General features: G+C 35.4%; 1 protein-coding gene and 1 non-coding gene across 2 annotated transcripts in view; one reads left to right on the top strand and one right to left on the bottom strand.

Annotated features, from left to right (window-relative positions):
* Positions 1-23,220, bottom strand: part of LOC150110013 (uncharacterized) — a 594,272-nt gene that overhangs the window by 366,603 nt on the left and 204,449 nt on the right. The window lies entirely within an intron of this gene.
* Positions 13,008-13,196, top strand: LOC150110014 (U2 spliceosomal RNA). The gene has a single exon (XR_016549044.1). It is a non-coding gene; the product is annotated as a U2 spliceosomal RNA (small nuclear RNA).

Genomic DNA, 23,220 nt, shown 5'->3' with positions numbered 1-23,220 from the left:
TACAAAGCAGAAGGTTTTCGAAAGCGAGGCCGGGATGTAGTGATTCAGCTAGATTAAGGAAGATAGACCTGGAAATAAAGCTAGACAAATATCTGATATTTGAGACTACGTTTCGAAAGAAAAAAAATGCGAGGATAACACACAGTGGCAAGCTGGTTTTGATGAGCAAGTAATATTTTTGGAACGCCATCCGTAGATCCTGGTGGATAGAGAAGTAGGAATAATATGAGTGAGACCATATAATTTAGTGAAGGGATTATAGCATATTAATAAAGATGCTTTTTAAAAGAAGGAGGGAATCAAGGATGAACAAAAGGACATCTCTGGTGAGGGGGGGAGAGAGAGGATTTTTTCTTTGGGAGTCGTAATTAAATAAGTGAAATACACTATGATAAACGAAAAATGGTAAGACAGTTAAAACATTACTGTTCTTAGCAACAAAAGTAGAAAAATTCGATGGAAAACAGCTATCGATGAAATAGTCTATTTCATGTTCCAGGTGTCACTACAAATTACGCATTCAAAGAAGACAAGTTCGTTAAGTGAATTTCATCATTTCCGCAGTAAAAGGATGTCTATTCTTTATTTAAAGATCAGAAAATTTAGTTCAACGAAAATGTACAGTATATCGGAGAATCGTTTACGTAACGACTGAAAAGCAAGATATAATCAAACTCATGTTTCACAAAGAATTTGAGAACGGTTAATCTACAACTAGACTAACAGAACGATTGCAGCAAACAGGTTGTGGTGGGGGGATAAAATATTCTGTGTAGTTAAAAAAAAAAAAAGGCTGAATGCAAACTTGTGTCAATTTCATCAACTGTTAAAAATACATAAAATTACTTTAATATTAATAGGCCACCGAGTATATGTTGCCGCATGCTTTGGATATACGCCCCATTAGGGAGTAATATCCGTTATAAAACTGATATCAGTACTAAAATCACCCAAGGGTCGCTTCAACCCTGGCACATTGACCTTTCATCAATCAAAGGTAAGGAAGTTTCCTCGACTCAGAGATAATCACTGCTTATTGCAGATGCTACTATAATATATATTTTAATATGAATACGAATTCCGACCAAGAAAGTTTGTAACCTTATCACACATTATTAATATGGATCAAGGGTTAAAACCCTGATCAAATGCGGAACTTCTTTTTTTTTTTAAATCAAACCATTCCGGGTTTCAATAAAAAGGGCGGTGGCCTCGAACCAGGCGATTTCATCGCCCGGTTGGAGGCCACCGCCCTTTTTATCCACTCGAACCGTCATGAGAAATAAAAGTAAAAATCATTTTTTTTTTTAAATGTGGAAGAAAAATTATGAAAAATGAATTTTATATTCCTTTTCGAAATTTATATTTTGAATTTCGCATGGCCAATACACTCCGGTCGTATTAATAATAACGTCAAGGCTATTTTATATCGGAACAGTTCGCCGAAACTCTACGTTTAATTTTAAATTAGAAGGTCACTTACTTTTGCGCAGCTGAAGAGACCTCGTTGTTCGGGTTGTAAAGAAAAACTTTTCATGGCTACCTCAGTCAGTCTTATTATAAGCAATGATCTAATAAAATCGATCATCTCCAACCTAATAACATTTTCCGATCTCCAAATACCCTTCATCTTTTCTTAACCAGTTCCCACTTCTAGTATACTGCAGGGTTCACCTCTCAGGACTGCACCATAATCTTGTACAAGTTTCCACTCTCACTGAATGTCCTGAACAACTATAGCACTAAGGAGGATATCAAGTTGAACGACCTCTAGAACTTGTACGCCTCAGAGAGTTGCTTAAGGAAATTATTCTCATCGGCGAGAAAGCCTTTTTCTCCACTTTTCAAGCATCAATTTCACAACAGATATACCAAAGAAGTTCAAGAAAGAAATTCAGCTTCGGTAGATAGCTTGTGACAAGAACTCCAGCTTCATACACAACCTACACTGAAGCATGAACCAAATGCAAAACAGCTATCGGCAAGATTAAATCTGACTCTGACAGGCTCTCAGCAGAAAACTGCTTTCTTGGTGCCTTGCAAAGACTATCGTATGCAACTTCTGCTCACCTATGCTTTCAGCTCTCTCAAGAATGATGCCCGGGGGGGGTCAGCTTTCTTTTTCATCTTTCCGCAAAAAATTCTGTCTTTTCCGCGTGGAAAAGACAGAATTTTAAATAATTCGATAGCAAAAAAAAAGTCCTGGTGGTATCGCCCCGAACTATACTCAGAAGGTCGTGTTCCAGAACTAACACCTGCATATTGCCCCTACACTCTTTTATACTCGGTTGGCACTTATCTCAAATAAAAGGACGCAAGCACATATCCAAGCTTTCCAAAATGAGAGAAAATTCTGTCTGCATCAGACTACCAACCCATCGCCACAACTATGCCCATCTCTTATATAATAGAGATCAGCAGTAACTTCTTAACTATCTAGAGGTCCAGCAGTTAATCAATGATCAGAAGTGTGGATCTAACACTCTAAGAAACACAGTGGAACATTTAGACTGTATCATCCACCATTAGGCACATACTATGGAAAAATCAAGAAACATGTGCTGTTACTTTAGACATTTCAAGATCATTTGAGCATGTACACCTGGTTGTTCACTGCGTGTCATAGTGGGTGGTTTCCCACCCTCTTCCAGCTTAACCAAAATGCAGGAGTTCGTCATGTACGCTATTTCTCTATTTCTCCTATACATAAAAACTCTCATCACCACAAATCCTATTTACAGCTTTGCTGATACTGGCACTTCAGTTTGCCTATTCATTCAACAGGGCACAAACATCCCGAGCTACAAGATCTTTAACTAGTGCCTTAAACACTGATCTCCATAAGTGCATTCTTACATTCTTTCTCTAAAAGCAGGCCAAGGGAAATCCCAAAGAGTTCTTTCGCTATATGGCAAGTAAGAGAAAGAATGATTATAGAAGAATAGCCTTAATGAGTGCTGATTGTCGGGGTGACAGAAGCAGATAAAAATAGTTGGGTTACTGAGTGACCATTTCGCAAGCGTATAACATACAAGTGAAGTTAATGCTGCGACATATATGTAACAGACATGAGGGAACAGAGGTTGATGAATTAAAGGTTCTTAGGATATTGCAGAATCTCAATGTGAAGACAGCTGTAGGATAAGATGGGATATCAGCTCGCGTTTTGAGGGAATGTGCAAGGGAACTGGCAATGCCTCTGACTAGGCTCTAAATCTCAACTCTGGTAGAGTTCCAAGGGAGTAGAAAGAGGGCAAAATAATTTCCTTTCAGGTTATTTCCTGTATCACGTATGTATACTCGTACAAATTAAACAGGAAAGGAAGGCTTTCCTGTTTAATTTGTACGATGACATGACTGCAGTAGCAAATTATAGTCCAATCAGTATCTCAGGAATGGTGGTAAAAGTACTGTAAACATTGGTCAAAAAGAGAATTCAGGACTGAATGGATAAGGATATGATACTCTATGAGGGACAGCATGGCTTTGTGTCGGTCATGCCTTAGTAATTTATTAACTTTTTATAATGGAGTGACAGCTGAGTTGGATAAGGGGAAATGGCTACACGATGATTCTGCTGGATTTTTAAAATTGTATTTGACCGAATACCACACACAGAACTCTGTTAAGAAAATCAGAACAAATGGAGATGGATAAGATGATGGCTGCTGGACAGATATCAAAAGTGGTATAAGAGGAGCAGAATCCAGACAAAAGCTAGTGACTAGCGGTGTGCCATAAAGTTCACTGCTAGGACCACTACTGTTTATATTTGTACGAGTACATACGTGATATAGGAAATAACCTGAAAGGAAATATTCAGTTGAATCAAGGCAACGTGGAGAGCTTGCAAGCTGATTTAAATAGGCTGTCAGTAAGGGCAAAAGATATTTGGTACCAGTTTAATGTGGAGAAACAAAGTTATGCATTTTGAGTTAAATAGATTACAATCCATGAATCGCATGGATGGCACTGTATTCCAGGAAATAGATGAAGCTAGGTGGTGGTGGTAGACAGAGAACTGAAGTTTATATTGCTGGGGTTGCTCGTAAAATTACTTGGCTATTGAAGAACACACTAACAAGTACAGATAAGGAGGTTATTCCTCTTTATAAGGCCTTGATATGTCACATCTGCTCATGTCTAGTCTCCTGGGTTTCTTAAGGATGGGAAAGTAGTTGAGAGGATTCAGAGGCGAGCAACCAAGATATTTGGTACCAGTATAATGTGTGGTCTAAAAGAACAGATTGAAGGTGTGTATGTGTGGACTGCAGAATTTGGTTGATAGGCGAAAAAGAGAGAATTCGATCGAAACAGGAGAAATGTGTCAGCATTTAGCTGGGGGGGGGGGGGGGGCAGAACAAGAGGTCATCCCTGGAAGTTGAGTAAAAGGGTGGTTAGGGCGTGAGGATTAATTAGATTTTTCACCTGGAGAGTTTTAAATGAATGGAATGGGTTGGCCGAGTCAGTTGTCTGTTAATGGGTTCAAGGAGAGGTATGATAGACTGTGTGGATAAATGAGGTCTCACGCAATGAATTTTCGGACTCCATGGAAGTGCCATACAATAATAATAATATTGAAAAGTGTTTGTGCCCTTTTGTTAATATACAAATTGGAAACACTTCTCAGGCATCACCCTTCGATTCATCTCCCCCCCCCCCCGTCCTTTCTTATGTATTACCGCCGATCTCACAACTCTCCCCAGACCCAAATATGATTAAACATTTATACAGAAATATAAGCAGACATTAGTGTGGTTTTTCTTAATGTACCAAAAGCAAAAATGTGGATCAAATGAGATCCTTTACACATTTTTAAGTATATAAATAAATAAATACTTATTTTATTCATTTATCTACTTAAATAAACAGATATTAAGCTGAATTTTTTTTTTACTATTTTTCCGTAATTTATTTTATTTTTAGTTTCATTATTAGATTTTTGCAATTTATGTTAGGAGAACATGATGAGAGAAAGATGATAAAATTCAATATCACAGAAGCCCCCCTCCTCCTCCAGTGATTTGTTTAGTTTTGTTGTTGTTGTTGCTGGTTCAAAACAAGTGAAGGAGACAACAAACCAATTCGTTTATACGCCAAGCTCTTCCCCCCCCCCCCCATTCAATATTACGGGAAAACTAGATTTCGACAAAACAACGATACTTCGTTATGCAAACCTCCGGTCCCTGTACTGTTTGTAAACTGCAAATTTCTAAATCGATCGGTCTTTTCTACGGAGGGGGAAAGCGTGTCTAGAGTTTCCTACGACATACCCTGTTCAACAGCGAATAATGTGACACCAGATAAAATACCCTTAAATTTTCCCCCTTAATCAACTTAAGAATCCCCTTGACCTTTTCACTCGAATGGCAATTAAAACTTTAAATTAGGACAATTAATTTTCGAGATGTCTTCAGTACTGCAAAACTTTTAATTGGTGAATGGTTCTGATTGCTAAAGGGATAAGTATATATTTTAAACTAAGGTATGTCGAAGCAAGTAGTATTTTGTTGAACCAACTATGATATTCCACAATGCTCAGTTTGTATTTCTTATCATCATGCATACACTGCAGGAAGTATAGTACATTCCAAAGGCCGACTGCGTAACGACACAGATACATGCTAGATTATGCGAGGATGCAATTTAAGATGCAATGTTTAAAAAATTACTATAAATGCATGCATTCTGAAGTCGATTTTTATAATTGAAAAGAATACAATTCTTATTATGTGATATTATTTCTCAGTGTCTTGGGCACATCTGTTTTTTTTTTTTATTATTTATTAGTTTTTATTATTTTTATTAATCCAAACACTGCTCTTTTTTTATTATTTTGTCCCTCAAAAGAAAAGAACAGTTCCCAGAATTCTACAAAATTTATAGAAAATACGAAATTCTATCGATTTTAATGCAAATCTTTTAATATTTTTGGGCTGCAAGTTCGATACGGAATTGTATCCCTTCCTCCTTTAAATTAGCTGAATCAAGTTAGGAAAAAAAAAAAAACTGCAGAGAAAAAGTCTGTATTCTTTGTGGTGACTGTCAGTGAACAATCAGAATGGGATGTGGAATTTCGACAAAAGCACTTAATACTATGCAGTCAATGTATTATGTCTGTTACTCCTAGTTTGAGAGGGAAAACCGAGATACCAGCTAACGCATCTTTAGCCAAAATCGTCGCTATGGAAGTACTGCGCAATCATCGTCATTAACTAATATTGTAAATAATATTGAAATTGACATCACAATAGTTTGATTACAATAATGATCACAGCCCAGTGGTCAATACTGGGCGTAATGAAAAAATTGGGGGGGGGGGGGGATTCCTTCAGAAAGAGATATAGCGTTAATTAAAATGTATTTTAATGCCATTAATTCCACATTATTTCCACAAAATCACATATTCCTACTTTAAGCTAAGAAGAGCTGCTCGCCTAAAGTAGTTCTCAGAGTTGAAATTTTTTCAAATAAAGAAAACTTTAATTTTAAGAAACAAATGGTTCGTTGATGTATCCTTCCTGTTTTTCCTTTATCTGTAACCTTGATTTTTCGTTCGTGGAAGCGAATATATATATATATATATATATATATATATATATATATATATATATATATATATATATATATATATATATATATAAAAAAGGCAAACAGCAGCATTCATGTAATATTTTTGTCACACGTTCTCCAATTTCTGTAGTTCCCCGCCCTCTCTGACATCGAGCCCCTCAAATTAATTATGTTTTTTTCTGTTGTTCCTTCGTACAAATTGTTTCGCAAAGGCTTATACTAGTATTCATATATTCATTAAGATTTGAAAAATAACATAATGACAGCATCTGGCGATAAAAGCTGCTATGACAACCAGTAACAATAAATATGCTTAGTAATTAGCAATTAATAGCAGTTTCTTATAACTGAGAAATATCTTCTGTGTGAAATCACGGTAGTAAGACCGATAAAAAATATTCAATTTCCAGTTTCATGCCATTAGCCCGTACATGGTAACGATGGTTTAGAATTATGTGTGGGACTGATATAAAAACGAGTCAAGTACTTCGTTGTTCACGGCTTTTGTGCATCGAAAAGTGTAGATAATGAGGTTAACTAATTGTTGCATGTTTCTTCTTCTCGGGTGATTTATTTAAACCCTCACTGCTTAGTGTGATATCAGAAGGACGTTGCAGTCGGATATTTTTAAGCACTAAATGCTAAAAGAGAAAAAAGTTCTCTTTTACATTTTGACCATATACATAGAAGTGTATGTGCACAAAACGTTTCTGAACGCCGGTATTTGAAAGATTTTCTATTATTTAAAAATAACTGTATTACAGAGAATCTCCTTTTTTTTCTTCATTTTCTCCCGTTTTACTATAAGAAAAACGATTTATATAGGGATTTTATTTGTTCTTTATACAGTGAAAAGAACAATTTCTATTCACTACATTTAATCAGATTTTGTCTTGCCAGTGAGGAGACAAAAAAAATCTCCCCATATGCACAAGGCCATATTTTGTATTGCTAGTCACCAAATGATTGCAGTAGTGAAGAAAAAAAAAAAAATAATAATAATAAAATCTGTTTTAAATGAATATTTGATTCGTGGCTCAGCCAGGTACAATTTACCCCACCCCCCGCCTTTATTTTCTCCTAACAACCACCAATTATTACATATACCCTGTTTGGAATTATGCTAGTAAATAACAGCAGTCACTATATATTTGGTGCAGGAATTGCACAAAGAGCTTTATAATTAACAAGATTTAAAATTACAGGTAACCCTCGTATAACGCGGTATTTATACAACGCGGTTTCGATATAACATTTACAAATTGTAACTCTTTATCTTTATCAATTAGTAACCCTTTATCTTTTCATATATTTTTCACCGTGAGACTTAAAAATAAAATTTAGTTATAAGTAGCGAATTTATATTAGGCGAAATACCCTTTAGCACGCATGTATGTCAATTGTTTACCATATAAAGTGTTTATTATTGAAAATTAACTTCGTTTTCTGCCAGGAAAGGGTATTAAAAATCATAAATGTGTTAATCTCAAGCTGAGTACTTTATTTTCTGGTGAGTTACATAGAATATGTAATGTTTTTTTATGTAAAAAATTTATTTTTATAGTAATTGTCACTTAGAGGGTTTGCGATATGGTTGAAAACGAAATTAGTGAATTAATTGATGACGAAACAGATTTAAATGAGGAGAAACTGGTACAAAAAAAACAGTGTCAAATTATCCATTTACAGAAAACCCACAGATACTGGAAGATATCTTCATTATACTTCAAGCCATCACAAGACACACAAACTGAGTATTATCCACATGTTGAAACATAGAGCCAAAAAGTTTATATCAGAAGAGGAGGTTACACAGAATGAACTCTCACTAATAGCCAACACATTATCACAAAATGGATATCCTCAAAACATCATCAAAAAATATCTAAACAATGACAACCCTAGACAAGAAGAATCCCACACTGTCAGCACATTTCTACAGCAGCGATACCTTCATCAAGTCAATTTCTTATCAAATAGCAAGAATACTAAGAGCCCACAACATCAGAGTGGTCTTCAAACCAACCACCAACATCAGACAAGTTTTAGGATCTCCAAAAGATAAAGTTCCGTTCTACAAATATCCAGGAGTATATTACATTCCCTGCTCCTGTGGTCTTGCCTACATCGGACAAACTTCACGAAGTTTAGAAATTAGACAAAAAGAACATGTTGGTGATGTAAACCACAACAGAAGCATCTCTTCCGGCTTAGCACATCATTTCTGCACGTCTAACCACACGATAGATTGGCAAAACAGCTCCATGCCATATCTCGATGACGACTACAGGCATCGTGTATTTAAGGAAGCCACAATAGTATTAATAACCGGCGGAAACCTCAACAGAAATCAGGGTGCAATTCGTAGAAAAACTTGATCCTCTCTCTCTCAATCAATCTGAACTACAGCTAGCCGATAATCACATTACAAGTCTACAACAAACACGCATGCGTGATAATGAATAAGAACAATAAGTCATCTCTGTCACGCAAAACGAGTAACCATAGCTACTAGTTTGGTTTACAACGTTTTTTATGTTCCTTTTAATTTGCATTTACTAGCTTTCATATCTCCTTAACGCCTTGAAAAAGCCAGACAGTTTGCTGGCGAAACTGGTAGGTTTTAATAAATGTTTTTATTGTAAACTGGTCTGTATTAATAAAATTGTATTTCTAGAAACTGGTACAATTAATAGATGACGTCGAACCAAACGGAGGGGAAAGTTCTACCAAAGATTCTGATTGTGATGAATCTGTGAAAGAATTCAGTTTAAAGAAATTAGCAGAAGGATTTGGCAAGAAAGTTAGGAAGTTATTTTACGGATAAAGATTCCTCAATGGAGCGCTCAGGAAAATTCACGAGACAATTGGATATTTGTTTAGCTCTATATTATGAACTTAACAAAAAATTGCAGCATAGTAGTAAACAAGGTCTTATTATTGAATTCTTGAACTAAACCAGCCGAAGTATGCAATGAGAATTATACATATGATATCCAAGAGATTTCAAGTGATCACCACGTCCGGCCACTCGTAAATAAAGAACATCTACGAAATGTTATTTTTGAAGACAGTGATGACAATTAAAATATGCACTTTATTTTATTTTGCCTAAAACATGTATGCATTATGTGCAATGAAGTTTGCGTAAAATTTGTAATTTTATAAGTTTATGCTATGTATTTTGTTTCATAGTTCATAAGTTTTCTTAACTTACATGAATTACCTGAATTAAATAAAAAATATATTTTTGTTGGGTATGTCGTTGTTGTTTATATAATTAAAAAAAAAAAACGATTTCGGAACATAACCCTCCTTTTTCTATATAATCTGAGTCTCGCATAACGCGATTAATATTTATATAACGCGGCATTTCTATGGAACCACACATCCGCGTTCTACGAAGGTCACCGTATTTTCCATTGCCAATCATCGGTGACATGCTGCTATATTAACATCGTGTGAACGCAGTGTAATAATATTTATACTTTTAATAGGTGTGGATTTTAAGCAGTAATTTCCTGATTGTATTAAGTCCAAAGGGGATGATAATATATAATAAACAAAAGGATGTGTAAAAATTTATAAACTATTCCTGTTAAAGCATGTTAATATGCACGCTGGAATAATTTAGCCTTCTCTTCTTAATCTTTTTTTTTAAGCGGGAGCAATATATTTAATCAAAAAAAAAAAAAATCAGTTTCACATCAACCATTAAAAAGTTCTAAATACATTAATTCATTACTGTAAATGGATTAACAGTAAATATAAAGACTACAGGACCCTGAGAAATGTATTACATTTAGAAGATTCGTCACAGACAAATAAGTGTGACGTATATTCTTATTTTACAGCAGGACATGACGCTAAAATGTAGGATCTCGAGAATATGCAAAAACCATGGCAAATGCCACTATTCTAAATGCAGTGAAATATAAACATCACATTTTGTTAGGTCACAGAGTGAAAAATTTCTGTAGGAAAATTATCTAGCAAAATGTTTAATTCACGATATTACATTAAAGCGATATTTTACCACATAAATAAGAAAATAATAGTTAATATAATTACAGAAATAATCAGCGAATCATTTAAAAATAAATTTCATGTCTAACCCTGACTTGGGTTCCAGCAGAGACGAATTATGATCTCAGCACTAAGGTCTCGTGATGAAGTTATAACCTTGAGGAAATACACAACTGACAAGCATAATCCAGGAAGTCTCATGGCGTACTAATGCAATCTGCCAATTTATATTAAATTAATTGCTTCATCGTAAAAGTTCATTGTAAGTTTTATTTATTCATTTATTTATCTTTCATAATATGCTGGCTAGCTGATCCTACCCAGTTCAGTTTAATTTAGAAATCAAAATGCTATGAGAGTAAGAACAGAAATGTCCACCAGGGAACTCTGCTTAGAAAAACATGATAATGTCCATTTTCAAACATTTCATTTAGACCTTCATTGTGAAAAACAATACTATCAACCAACTCGGCCACAAAAGCGCTGTTGTGCAATGCAACAGCCCTGCAAACTCTGCCACGTCTGTGTGTACGGCCCTGAGAATTTATGATGAACCTATTACATGCATTACCAGGTGCAGACCCTGCTAGGTTGTGAATCAGTGTGATGAAGTGAAGCAAGGATAATTCCAAATTCGTCACTAAGGTAAGCAGTCTGTCAGGTTTGAATAAATCATAAGTTTCAAATACAATCACCGGTCAATTTTATGCAATTGTGCAAATTATGGGAAAATTTTCAGAGGAAACATTGCTTACTCCATCAAGGTAAAGTAAAATTTAAAATAAGTGGTCGAACTGTATGCGCTTTCATTATATCACAATTTCAATTTAGAATGTGAGAGGATATTTATAATTTTCCCAATTTTGAAGGAATGTAAATATTAAAATAAATGTGAAGACTTATATACGTGCTTTCATTAGGTTACTATTTTCATGACAAAAAAAAAAAAAAAAAAACCTACAGAACAGATTACGAATCCTTGGATTAATGCAAATAGTTTTACATTGGAACAACAATGTAAAACTGTAAAGGGAAATGTAGTGGACTCTACTAAAGAAGTTACTAAAAGGTGTACGAAACTCGCAGAGAAATAATAACTAATAAAGTTTTATCATAAAATTATGTGGTTCTTATACCGGAACTCCAAAGAAAATCCAACCCTTAGCCTATTAAATGTTATATATTGCAGAAACAGAAAGACAAGCGAGAACAAGCTCTTAATTTGCTGCCCAACCAGGCAGGCAAATTAAGAGCTGTGGCCTCAAATCCTGCTATAGGTATGGATTTGTAATTATCTTTAGATGGAAGATGAATTTCATTGCCCAGCTTACTGGAGGCCTCAAGTGGCTTGAAAATTTTCCATGTTTGGCCTCTAGAGTAAACTTCCCGCCAATAAAAAATAAAACAAAAATACAACATCAGTTAATAAAAATAGAAAAGAAAATCCTCAGTTCATCCACAGTACTAAAGTACTATAGGAAAACTTTTTTTTTTTTATGGAAGTCACATAAAAAATGCAGCAAAACATAGTTAAAGAATCTTACACAGATAATCACTACGTTTTACAAATACAGTAATTTAAAACACTTTGTATTCGATGTTTACTTGGTGTAAACAACGAATTCCTTCATAATTTCAGATGCTTCGGCCATAATTTAAAAGAACAAACCTCGGTCTGTTAACAATACTCGTGGTAAAAACACTCAAGAAATAGAGCAGTGTTTTTCAAACTGCGGTTGCGACTCTTTAGTGGATCCTGAAATCAGTTTGGCGACTCGTGAACAACCTTTTTTTATTAAGTATCTCAAAGATTTCGTAGCGTGCTCACGCAGGATGTGTCACACTCCGCGTTTCGGTTGACTATATTATGTCCCTTCCGCGTCGAACAGGAGCACTTTTACAATTCATATCAGGCATGCTTGCTAGTTGGAATATCATCGATTACATATTATTCTTAAAATTATTGTTTGTGAATTGTATTAATTATATAAAAAAATCTCAAATGTATGTAAATCTTATTTGTTTTTAAAAAAATTTACATAATTTGATTTCTGCATTTATAAACAGGATTACCACGTATTTTGTGTAACTAAAAATTTGAAATACATTGTTAGAATGTTGAATTTAGTTATATACTAACAAACGAAAGACAGTACTTTAAAAAAAAATTGAATCCCTTATGTTTTATGAAAGTGAACTAGCCGGATTAAATAAAATATTTTCTAAATTTATGTTTTGGATTATTTTTGTATTTTTCATTTCTTCTCTAGGGTAGTGAGGAGGTTCTAGAGGGCAACTTACGGCAAAGGCATGACAAGCTCCGAATACTTCACCGTCTTCTAAAGATCAGTTTAATGTCTCGGGGCCGCGAATCCAATGTCAAGCTGATAAGAACAGATACTATACGTTTTAATTCTAAGCATTTTGGCTAAGATCAAAGTATAGTATTATGTTCTTGTCTTATTGATATCAGATGTGGGCCCCCACGAGGGCCAAGATAACTTGTTTCTTGAAAGGTGGCGAAGGATTTGGAGCTTTCACCCCTGCTGGAGTTTCCCTGGTATTGTACTGCCTCATTCCCCCTCAGGATATTGTGCGTTGCGGTCAGAAAAGTTTGAAAAACTCTGGAATAGGATATGCTTACATTTCTCGGGAGGAATATCTGAATAACTTATTTTATATGCTGACGTTTTTTTTTTTTTTAATCACTAATCTACTGAGGTTTTATTCGGGTGCAAATTATCGGCTCGTGTGCCACCGCTGGTCTATCGCCATCCTCCTTAATGCTGGATTCCACTTTCAGCGAAATGCACACATTAATAAACAGCCTCCGAAAGACAAAAACAGAGTTAATTTTGAGCATAATTAGTACAAATCCCGAAATCCCTCGGTAAGCATGGTCTAACAACTGCTAACTAAAGGAGCTTCAAATATCTTTTTATGTCACCCGGCAACTGCAGCATTTCCTCAACGGTGACAGATTCAACGCCTCCCTAAATTGTAACTGGATAATTTTTCTTTTTGATTCTCACCAAACAAGTGTTTGGATTATTGCTGACAACGAAAAACAAACCAACGTAACGTTAATGCAGTGATTCAGCTTTATTAAGCCTGTAGTTAACAGGGAACTCCGTTGTACGCTCCACGCAAACAGCCTTGTGCGATGCGCAACTCACGAGCAATGTAGGAAGTCAATACCAGTCGCTTCTCAGCATTTATAAGCCTGGCCTCTCTGCATCAAGTGTAGACCACTTGACGCAGTGCATCCGGCTGGTTGAGTTTTTGCCTTCGCCCGACTAAGCCTGCACGCGGTTAATTTATGGCCTTGCGCACCGTATTGAGCCGCCGTAATAGGATTCTCGGCTTGTTTACAGTCCGGGGAGAGGAGTGATAGAGTGTTTCGTCGATTAGGTTTTATTGTCTGTGTCAAACCTCACAACGGTATCTCTATGAAAGGAAGAGCGGCTTTATTATAATGATTAATACGTAGTCTGTATGAAACAATCAACTTTCGTGACGTCCTTCAAAGAAATTTTACAGCTTATGGAATTAGTCCGTTATGGAAATCATAACTGATTATGTACACATCATCGTTACTTCCACTATATTAATAGTCACAAAAGCTGGAGTAAGCGCAGAGTATGAATGCCATTTAACGGTCTATTCGAATATTTAGTACAGTGGAACCTGTTCGAATAATAAATACTATCGTTATTTATTACGTACAATTTAGTTTCATTTACTTTATAGGGTATTATCAGCTCTTCTCCACCCCAAAGGGCTCTTAAACTATGCAATGAGGACAAGTTTTAATAACAGAATACAAAATTTCAAAAAGGGACTACTCCAGTTTTTTAGATAAAAAAATGCACGAAAATATCTTAAAAGTTATTAAAATGCGAAAAAGTAAGCATATAATGGAATGGGTAATAGCCAAAGGAATCAGATAACACTGACAAAAGGAGAAACAAATGCAATGAGATAAAAGAAACAGATTTGCAAAAACGTTTTCACAATAAATAATAAATGATGCAACACGTGTAAATAATTTTGTTTCACTTTCCCCGTCATTTTGAATCTTGAATTATCCAGCTAGAAATGCCACAGCAATGGCTTGCATAACGCTTCAAAACGGGTTAGGCGCAAACTTAACTGTTTGCTTACTTGGGATTAGGAGAAAAATAACCAAGTTTATAAAATTACTTGGTAACCCTAATATACATTATTCCCAAGGTAAAAAAACTTATTTACATTATATATATATATATAATGTTAAAGATACCAAACAATTTTATAAGCTAGGTTTTGTAATCCTTTTTCCCAAGTAAGCAAAAACAGACAAGTAAGTCAAGTTCTGCGGCTGCACGTAGTGCAACACTAGGCAACTCGTGGTAAAGGTGGAGCAAGCTCTGATCACTTTCCTTAGAATTTTTCCCTAATGCAAAACACATTTCCGGTTTCGACCTTTATTGAGGTCTCGTCAGTGGGAGCCAGACCTAAAAAAATGCCAAGGGTGAAGTAATACAGAGCTTATAAATATTTTACCTAAACAAGTTGCCATAAGGTGCTTTGACCTCATATTAAATATAAATCTCAGGATGAGATTGGCTCCCACTGACGAGACCTTTATGGGTAGTGACCATTACCTTAATGCATAGCATCATACATTTCCGCAAGAAAATGTGTTTTGCATTAGGGGAAAATTCAAAGGACAGTGATCAGAGCTTGCTCCACCTTTACCATGAGTTGCACTACGTGCAGCCGCAAACTTGACTTACTTGTCTGTTTGCTTACTTGGGAAAAATGATTAAAAAACCTAGCTTATAAAATTGCTTGGTATCTTTAACATAATATATACCCAAGGTATAATATATTATGTTAAATAAGTTTTTTTACCTTGGGAATAATAACATAAGTAGAGAACCCGAAGTTCTCTACTTATGTTACAGTGTCCTTCTTAGTCTATTGAGACCCTCTTCCTACCTTCTGCCATTTTATATATATATATATATATATATATATATTGAGACCCTCTTCCTACCTTCTGCCATTTTATATATATATATATATATATATATATATATATATAAAATGGCAGAAGGTAGGAAGAGGGTCTCAATAGACTAAGAAGGACACTGTAACATAAGTAGAGAACTTCGGGTAGTACAGAATGCCATTTTACACAAAAAATTGAATCCCGCATTACCCGCAGTTCCTCTGATAGAGAAAATGTCGATAGGAGAATCAAATTGAGCTCTAAAAGAAAATCCGTTTGCTCCATGAATTATCCAGCTAAAAATACAACTCCAGATCATTTTCTTTCAATGCACACAGACCCAGATTCTTAACTGACCAATAATTGGTATCTATTCCTCTCTGAGTATGATCTTCAACGGCACAAGCGACTTTACCATAAGGACCATTATATCACATCATATTTGAAACAAAGGACTCTGTCAGTGTTCCTTGTATGGGAAAGACGCCATGATTCGCAGTCACTGTTGTATAGAATATGGACTTAAGTCACATTGTTCTAATGTTCTTTATGTTTGTTGTTGAGTCCATAACCGTAGATTATAAATATATCGTAGATAAAAATAAATAAATAAAATAAAATAAAAAATTATGAAAATGGACCTGGTGCTGAATGAAAGGGAAACTTGCATAACTTTTCGAAGTAAAACATTATTAAAAAGTCTCAAACCTTATTTCAGCTACGTAAAGTATATGTTACTGTGAAAGACCGATATCTGGCAAATGTCGATATTCTCCGGTGAATGTCAGCATTCACATAGTCGCTTGGTGTATGTACGAAATATTTGCTAAATATTATTATTTCTCACTTACGCTGGCAAATGTCGACATTCAGCATGCACTGATGGTGAATGTTGAATAAAAATATTTTTATTACGTTAATTTAAACATTTGCATTTTTGTCTTATATGATTAACGTTATACAGTCTTATTTATTACAACAACTTAAACTGTTATGACACTTTGAATTGCACAAGAGTCCCTTGCTTTTACAACTGCATTTAGTCGTGGAACATTTCTTTTTGCAATTACAGCGTGTATAGCCTTGCCCTCCACTTCTCGAATTAGTTGCAATGTATAATAATATAACCAAATATTCGGTCTTTCACCGACGTATTTGGTATGTGTCGACATTCACCGTAGAATACTGACATTCTCTAATTTTGGTCTTTCACAGTAACATATATACGTCACCGGTAATAACGAGCATCTCTACATTTTTAGCACTTAAAAGGTTCTGTTGTGAAACGTAACAGTACTTTGTAAGAATCTCTGTTAGTAATAATAAAAAACCTATAACAACAAATTAACGACATATTAGTTCGACTATACCAAATCGCCAAACGAGTCCAAGTACATTAAGCAAAACTATAGTCTATGAAACTCTTCAGTTCGCATGCGATTCACTATTAGTAGATTCGCATGAATCAGATTTTAATAACCAGATTTTAACTCGTATACGTGTTTCTCTTTATTATTAATTTATATATATATATATATATATATATATATATATATATATACACTATGTGTTTCCTGGCATAGGAGAGGTCTTGAATGTTACACATAGTAATTAATGAATTACAAATGTCGTGAAAGGATCATCCCTTGGTTTCCATTCAGTGTGTCTTTAGAGCTAAATCACCTCGGAGGACTCCTTGAACAGCCTATCGAAGTAATTCTCCTCTCAGTAAGACGTGGAGTATGCTTGCCGATTTACCGTGTGGTGTTCTTTGAGGATGTGCGCTACGAGTCCGCTTTCGCACCCATCCCCTTTTGTTTTCAACATCGCCTATATATTAATTGCGGATTTCGAAACTTCAGTTTTACTAAACAGTCCAAAGCCAAAAAATAATTTCATGGTTTTAGAAAAAGATACTTAAAGCAAACAAAAGGAATTCAACATTCACTTAAAATAGTACAGACTATGACACCAAGATCTCCTCCATGTATTCGTCTAGGTATTCAAAAAATGGACCATGATTCTACTTGGTCGTCATATAGAAAGACTAATGATCTGATCTCCAGTACTTTTTAAATTTACAGAATACCTTAAAGAACATCTGAAATGCAGACACTCGATCACTCCAAGGTTATAGGGGGTGTCTAAAGTTCATAAGACAGACATCCCTCTATGTCCAATAATTGAAGGCAGAGGCTCTCCAACATGTCTTCTCTTTAAATACTTATTTAACCTCCTCATATCGGACATACAAACTTAAAAAACTCGACGAATTTTATACATAAACTTTCAAACATTCAATTTCCTCATCAGATATATATGGGGGGGGGGGGTAGCTAGTTTAGATGTAGTTTCGTTAATTACCAACGTCTCTGTGGAGGAATCAATATGTATACTTGAAAACCTAATTACTCCAGACATTATACATCTCTTCCGCCATTGCCTCAAATTTTCATTCTTTTACTACCAAATATAAGGTTTAGCACTGGGCTTACCTCTATCGCAACTTATAAATGGAAAAATTTGAAGAATAGGCTATAGCACAGGCTACCTTAAAACCACACGTATGGTGGAGATATCATTTTTATCATTTGGAAATATATTCACAAAGTCCTTGAAGATTTTGTATATTTTCTGAATAATGTACATCCGAAAATAAAATTCACATTAGAAGTAAAAAACTGAAAATGACTATTCCGATATATCCTTGTCAACAAAATCATCGCTGATGATTATTATTAGAAGAGTACAGGAAAGAAACCAACACTGGCAGGTACCTAAAAGCAAGCTCATTCCATCACCCTCAACAAAAATTAGGTATAATGAAAACCTTAAAAAAACAGAGCTTTAAAAATCTTAAAAAATTATGAAATCAAAGGAAAACAAAAACTTCAAATCCTATTTAATCAGATCCTCAAAAATGGCTACTCAAAAAGAGGTACCCAAGGAAATTTTTTCTGAAGAACCATCCCGTGATAACCCAAAAATTAATTACAAAGGCACGGTATCCGTGCCATAAGTTGGAAATGCATCAAGAAAAATGGATCAAATGTTAAAGGCAGTCAACATTGAGAACAGAACAGCTTTCAAACCAGCCAACATCTTACGAAACTTTCTACGTTTCCCAAAAAACAAAATTCCATTTTATCCAAGTGTATACAAAATTCTGTGTTCTTGTGGAAAGATGTATGCAGGTCAAACTGGAAGGAGTTTTGAAATCTGCAACAAAGAACATATAGGCGATGTTGAAAACAAAAAGGGACTCGTAGCGTACATCCTCGAAGAACATCACACAATAAATTTGCAAGCATCCTCCATCCATCCACCCTAGTTAGAAGAGAATTACTTAGGCGGGTTGTTAAAAGAGTCCTCCAAGGTCATTCGCTCAAAGGCAAGAAATAATCATTCACGACATGTGGAAGTTAATTACTATGTGAAACATTCAAGGCATCTCCATGTCAGCAATCACATACAGAATTTATACAACAATGTAGAGACTGCACTAACATGCCCAATAATACTCGTGATTAAAGTAAATTTCCAGTCTTTTCAATTTTATAGATATTACGGCTATTGGGAAACGTTTATTTATTTTTGTCGGTTTTTTGCTCATGTTAAGCAACCTCTTGAAGATGTTACTAGCCATATAGACAACGAAACGTGTCGAGAAAATACATCTAGTATAAATAAATAAATAACTAAAAAACGTATACGAGTTAAAACCTAGTTATTTATTATTCTAGCTCTTCAGTCTCTAGTATATTGTAATGCTAGAGAGGAATATGAGGGCTATTGTGACACTGTTGTTTTAATTTTTTAAAAAATGCTCAATTCTTAAATAAGATTATTTCGGTTTATTAATGCTTAATAAGTGATACATTTCTCCAATTCTTCTTGGCAATAGTGCTTTGAGGTAGTTGTTAAGTTTTATCCGTATTTTAGCGAACTTCTGCTAGTGTTACGTTAGAAAAAAAATTTTAAAATATGGTTACTCTAATTCTAGTCGAAGAGGAAAAAAAAAACCTGAAGTGTATTATGCACCCAAAGACACCGTAAATGACCTTTAACTGATTTTCAATATACTTATCGTTTGAAAAGTCTCGACTGAACGATTATATATAAATAACTAATAATAAATCAATCGTATAAAGCATTTTATTCCTCAGAAGGAACAGCCGAGACTCCTAGCGCTAACTTCCGATGACAGGCACGCAGTTAGTCATCACCCTTCAAAGTGACCATTGATAGTGAGCTGAACCTATCAAGGAACTAAGGCTTTCAGTAAAAAGTACGACAGACAACTGCTGCTATCTGTTAGCCTTCAATCCTAACACTGATATTATTGTTTGTAATAGTGTGAGTCGGCAACGAGAATCGACACTATAACGGTGTTCCTTCAGGTGGTCCAGAGTTATGGATGGATGGATGGACTCAGGTTTAGATAATCCAAAACTCAAGATTTTAACATAGACCTTTTTTAAGACACGTCAATCCTCTAAATAAGGTGGTCTCACAACGGGCAATGAAACCATATACCACCTAAAGAAGAGAGCTTCGTAGCTCATTCGGTATATCCCTTTGGTCAGAAAGACTTGGGTTTGATTCCCGTCTATGACGTCAGGAACCTTTATCTGGTCTCCTTCGACTAAAAGTGAGTTAGCCGGTCTCATAAGAAGGTGTGTGTGTGTGTGTGTGTGTGTGTGTGTGTGTGTGTGTGTGTGTGTGTGTGTGTGTGTGTGGAGGGGGGGGGGGTTCGTTCGCAGAACAGGCAAACCGGACCCAATGAACACACATGGATTACAGTCAGGAATACTTAAGACGGTCCCTCCAGCCATAGGTCTGATTCGTCAGCCATGCTGGTTCCGAGCCCAGATAAAAATAGGGGGATTGAGATGGTGCCGTACCTCCCCGTAAAAGGGCCTCACTGCCATTGTATCATCATACGAAATAATAAAAACCTAAAGAACATTCACTCGCAGTGAGTTCAGACCCAGTGTCTGCTGGTTGTAGAACGGAGAAAACATCAATTCGTCTACCTCGGGCCAACTGAACCCCCCCCCCCCCTCTGGAACAAAAAAGTGTTACTTTCTATATACAGGAATTTCAACATACAGATACATTTGTTTTAACAAATACTTTTGTCCAAACAAACACATCACTCGCAATACTTTTAACTATTCAGGTACTTAATTTTTGTCAACATATTCTATTATTAAGAAGTGTCACGAAATTACAGTCGGTTCTTGGCTTTTAACGATTTTAAATCATTCACATCTTTACCTATGTATAATGTGCAAGTCTACTTTTTGCCCCTCAAGTTTGAATTTTATCCCCTGTGAAAGGAAACGCATATACAGTACTCGTAACTCGAGGATATTGTTTCATTACCTAAGCTTGTGCACGTAAGGAAAACGATATGGCTTAAACTTAACGTTATCGGCAACAGTTACACCTATTGCACACAACAAGGCAGTTTTTAAAAGCCATTTTCTAACGAAAAATAAGTAAATGTTGAGATTAAACAGATTTTGAAATGTGGTATAACTGTACTATACAGAAAAGCATTTGCCACTATTATATGAACAGCGCCTATAGCTGAATGGGGATTCAAAAACTACAGTTCGTAAGATGTCAAGAATTTACTAAGAATGGACCATTAACAGCAAGACAGCGAAAGATGTGGACAAAAAAACACTATTTATTTGAGCCCAAAGGCAGTGGAAATATATATGTTAAAGATACCAAGCTATTTTAAACCTGGTTTTACACCATTTCCCAAGTAAGCAAACAGACAAACAAGTCAAGTTTGCGCCTGCACGTATTGCGAGTCTAGCTGACCCTCAAAAGTAGTGCAAGTCAAGGACACTCCTGGTAAAGGTAGAATAAGCTCTGATCACTATTCTTAATATTTACCCTTAATGCACAGCCCATCTCCTTGAGGAGATGTATGATGCTATGTATTAAAGGCAAGGGGCCACTACCCAGACCGGTTTCGACCTTTATTGAGGTCTCATCAGTGGGAGCCAGGCTAGAAATACCAAGCTTTTAGTAATACAGAGCTTATAAGTATTTTACCAGGACAAGTTACCATAAGTTGTTTTAACCTTATTAAATAAAAATCTCAGGATGAGATATAAATGTAGAAAGTATTTTACCTTGGGTATAATAAATGTTAAAGAAGCTTGGTATTTCTAGCCTGGCTCCCACTGATGAGACCTCAATAAAGGTCGAAACCGGTCTGGGTAGTGGCCCCTTGCCTTTAATACATAGCATCATACATCTCAAGGAGATGGGCTGTGCTTTAAGGGTAAATATTAAGAATAGTGATCAGAGCTTATTCTACCTTTACCAGGAGTTGCCTTGACTTGCACTACTTTGAGGGTCAGCTAGACTCGCAATACGTGCAGGCGCAAACTTGACTTGTTTGTCTGTTTGCTTACTTCGGAAATGGAGTAAAACCAGGTTTAAAATAACTTGGTATCTTTAACATTTATTATACCCAAGGTAAAATACTTTCTACACACACACACACACAGTGTAACAGCAATACCCTGCATAGCACAGTTTATCATTTTTAATAGTTAAAAAAATTATCGATATTCCGACCTCACTAAAACTGTACCGATTTCTTGCAGCAAAGTAGTGGTCGCTTTCCATTTTTAAAAAAAAAATTATCATATATCCTTTTGTATGCAATTTTCGGTGGGAAGAGGAAATATAACAAGGTTTGTGAATTTAAGAAACGTAAATGTCTAACGCTAGAGCAAAAACTTAAAATTATAAAGCGTTATGAAGAAGGAGCATCCGTATGATAAAATAGCAAGTACAATCAGCGGTCCAAACGCTAATTAAGAAAAAAAAAAAAAAAGAAAAAATTCCACAATAAGTCAGACAGTAATTCAAGCTAAAGCAACAAGTCTCTATAAGGCAGTAGAAGAAAATGGAGATGAAGGAGAAACTTTTTCAGCAAGTCGTGGCAGGTGGTGGGTCCATAACGTTCGAACTGTAGGTGACCGTGCTAGTGCTGATAATGATACTGCTGCAAAATTTCCCAATGAGTTAAAAGAATTAATTGGAAAAGGAGGTTTTGAAGTTTGAGGGTTCTGACAACGTGCGCGTATGCATTGATTCGCATCCAAATAAGATGAATGAGGAAACTCTCGTGGAGATGGATCAACAAGGTTTCTATGAACGATAAATTAAATGAAACTGTTGCTGAAGTGTCTACAAAAAGAATTTGCATTAAATAAGCTTTCGACTTTTATTGGAAAAATAGAGGACGCTTCTGATTTTCTGGACGCCGATCCTAACATTGATGTTAAGCACTAATGTTTGGCAAACATTACAAAACGCTATTCATTGTTACAAAGATATGCATTCAGAGAAAATGAAGAAAAAACCCTGTGCAGACTACACTGCTTAAATATAATTTTTCAAAATAAAAACTCGTGATCAACAATAAAAATCTGTACTTTTTTTCCCGTTTTTTAACTATTTTTAATTTTTCTGTGTTCATTAATTATTCTTTCTGGTGAGCTTGTACTAAACTAAATTATGCGCAAGTATTTCCCCCCCCACCAATACCGTAATAATTACAGTCAATTATTGTCTGTTTGGAACGTATA

This window comes from Typopeltis vanoorti, chromosome 1 (assembly GCF_054136105.1).
Source record: "Typopeltis vanoorti isolate ZY-2024b chromosome 1, IOZ_Tvanoo_1.0, whole genome shotgun sequence".
Lineage (NCBI taxonomy): Eukaryota > Metazoa > Arthropoda > Arachnida > Uropygi > Thelyphonidae > Typopeltis > Typopeltis vanoorti.
The sequence above is the reverse complement of the archived record's forward strand: the minus strand, read 5'-3'. Positions and strand labels throughout refer to the sequence as shown.